This window comes from Hippopotamus amphibius, chromosome 5 (genome assembly GCF_030028045.1).
Source record: "Hippopotamus amphibius kiboko isolate mHipAmp2 chromosome 5, mHipAmp2.hap2, whole genome shotgun sequence".
NCBI classification, from domain to species: Eukaryota; Metazoa; Chordata; class Mammalia; order Artiodactyla; family Hippopotamidae; genus Hippopotamus; species Hippopotamus amphibius.
In genome coordinates this window covers 97,391,224-97,394,208 of record NC_080190.1, presented here as the reverse complement: position 1 = coordinate 97,394,208, position 2,985 = coordinate 97,391,224, and the positions used below count along the sequence as shown (strand labels likewise).

Genomic DNA, 2,985 nt, shown 5'->3' with positions numbered 1-2,985 from the left:
GCTAAAACTTCCAAATCTATGTTGAATTATAGTGGTGAGAGTGGACACCCTTGTCTTGTTCCATTCTTAGAGGGAATTCTTCCAGTTTTTCCCCATTGAGAATGATGTTGGCTTTTGGTTTCCTCTATATGGCTTTTATTGTGTTGAGGTAATTTCCTCTTATGCCCATTTTCTGGAGAGCTTTTATCATAAATGGATGTTGAACTTTGTCAAAAGCTTTTTCTGCATCTATGGAAATGATCATATGGTTTTTATCCTTCTATTTGTTGATATGATGTATCACATTGATTGATTTGCATATGTTGAGGAATCCTTGCATCCCAGGGATAAACCCCACTTTATCATGGTGAATGATTTTTTTTATGTGCTGTTGGAGTCTGTTAGCTAGTATTTTGTTGAGGATTTTTGCATCTATATTCATCAGTGATATTGGTCTGTAATTTTCTTTTTTTGTGACATCTTTGCCTGTTTTTTGTATCAAGGTGATGGTTGCCTCATAGAATGAGTTTGGGAGTGTTCCGCCTTCTGCAATATTTTGGAAGAGTTTGAGAAGGATAGTTGTTAGCTCTTCTCAAAATGTTTGATAGAATTCGCCCATGAATCCATCCGGTCCTGGGCTTTTGTGTATTGGGAGGTTTTTAATCACTGCCTCAATTTCCGTACTTGTGATTGGTCTGTTCATGGTTTCTATTTCTTCCTGGTTCAGTCTTGGAAGATTGTATTTTTCTAAGAATGTATCCATTTCTTCCAGGTTATCCAACTTATTGACATATAGTTGCTTTTAGTAGTCTCTCTTTGAGTAGGTTTTGAAATTGTTCTTTTCATTTTTTGTTTTTAATACAATGCTTGACTGTGCTCAACTGCCAAGCTCTATGCATGAAAAACTGGCCAGCCCAAACAGTATATTAATAGTGAGCAGACAGACCTGTCAGGAGTTCACTAAGTGCTTCCATATCATTAAGGTAGGACAAGTATTTATATTGGAAAACTGATGTGTAGCTTGATCTTCAGGGGACAAGACCACCAACCAATACATGCAGATTTTTGCATATGTGTGGACAGAAGGTACTTTGACATTCAGTTTTTTGTTTTGTTTTGCATTGTTTTGTTTTTTCAAGAGGTAAGTAAAAGATTCAATTTGATTTTTCTAGAGGCAGGTTGGAAAGGAGTTCAAAGTAGGTCTTCATTTTGCAGTCATCATCTGTACAAATTCTTCGTAGTTGACTTATTCATCAGTATCTGCTTCTCTGCTCATTTTATCTACTTCTTCATCTGCTAGTTTTTCTCCTAAGTTTGTCATGACATGACATAGTTCTGTGGTATTGGCGTAACCATCGCCATCCTTGTCAAAGACTCAGGATGCCTCATGAATTTCTTCTTGGTTGCCCATATCTTTCATTTTTCTAGCCATCAGAGTCAAAAATTCTGGGAAGTCAATGGTGCTAATATCATCAGCATCCACTTCCTTGATCATGTCCTGCAATTCGGCTTCTGTTGGGTTCTGACCCAGTGACCTAATGACATTTCCAAGTTCCTTTGTTGTGACAGTGCCATAACCATCTTTATCAAATAGAGAGAAAGCTTGCTTGAATTCAGCTATCTGTTCTTTGGTCAGCTGATCAGCCATGGTGCAAGCAAAGGGACAAAGAGCAGACAGAATGAGGGTGGCTACACCAGCACAAGGACTGTGACCACAGGGTTGCCTTTGCTACTGCTGCTGCTAAAGTGTGGTGTGCACTGATCACTTTGCTGCCACCACAGCTGCCCTCACTGCTACCCAACTCCCAGTACTGCTGCTCACCACTGAGCCTCTGCTCCCCAATATATATACAGTACCGTATCCCTGTGCCACAGCCACTGCCACCTCATCCAAAATGAGAATTTTAACAAAGAAATAGAAGCCATTATAAAAAACAAACAAAAATCCTAGAGTTGAAGAATACAAAGATTGAACTGAAGAATTTAATATAGAGCTTCAATAACAGACAGAACCAAGCAGAAGAAAAGAAAAGTGAGTTAAAGACAGATCATTTGAAATCATCCAGTCAGAGAAGCAAAAAGAAAAATAATACAAAAGAATTAATAAAGCCTAAGTTAATTAGAGGGTATTGTTAAGAGAAACAACCTGTGCATCATTGGAGTCCAAGAAGGAGAAGAAGGGGAGAAACGGGCAAAAAGATTCTTTAAAATATTATGACTGACAAATCAATCTTGAGAAAGAAAAATGAAGCTGGAGGAATCAGGCTCCCTGGCTTCAAACTATATTACAAAGTTGCAGTAATCAAAACAGTATTGTACTAGCACAAAAACAGATATATAGATCAAAGGAACAGGATAGAAAGCTCAGAAATAAACCTACACACCTACGGCCAATTAATCTATGACAAAGGTGACAAGAATATACAATGGAGAAAAAACAGTTTCTTCAATAAGAGGTGCTGGGAAAACTGGACAGCTACATGAAAAGGAAGGAAAATTAGAACATTTTCTAACACCATATACAAAAACAAACTCAAAATAGATTAAAGACCTAAATGTAAGGCCAGATAATACAAAACTGCTAGAGGAAAACATAGGCAGAATACTCTTTGACACAAATCACAGCAATATCTTTTCAAATCTGTCTCCTAGAGTAATGAAAATAAAACCAAAAATAAACAAATGGGGCATAATTAAACCTAAAAGTTTTTGCACAACAAAGGAAACCAAAAGCAAAATGAAAAGACAACCTACAGAATGGGAGAAAATATTTGAAAATGATGTGACTGACAAGAGATTAATTTCCAAAATATATAAACAGCTCATACAGCTCAGTACACAAAAAAAGGGGGGGGGGGGGGGAAGAAACAGAAACAAACAATCACATCAAAGATGGCAAAAATCTAAAGAGACAATTCTTCTAAAAAGACATATAGGTCACCAAATAACACATCAAAAAATGCTGAACATCTCTAATTATTAGAGAAATGCAAATCAAAACTACAA

General features: G+C 36.9%; 1 pseudogene; it reads right to left on the bottom strand.

Moving 5' to 3' along the window:
• Window positions 1-1,183: 1,183 nt before the first annotated feature.
• LOC130853690 (calmodulin-1-like) lies at window positions 1,184-1,627 on the bottom strand (annotated as a pseudogene).
• Window positions 1,628-2,985: the final 1,358 nt, after the last annotated feature.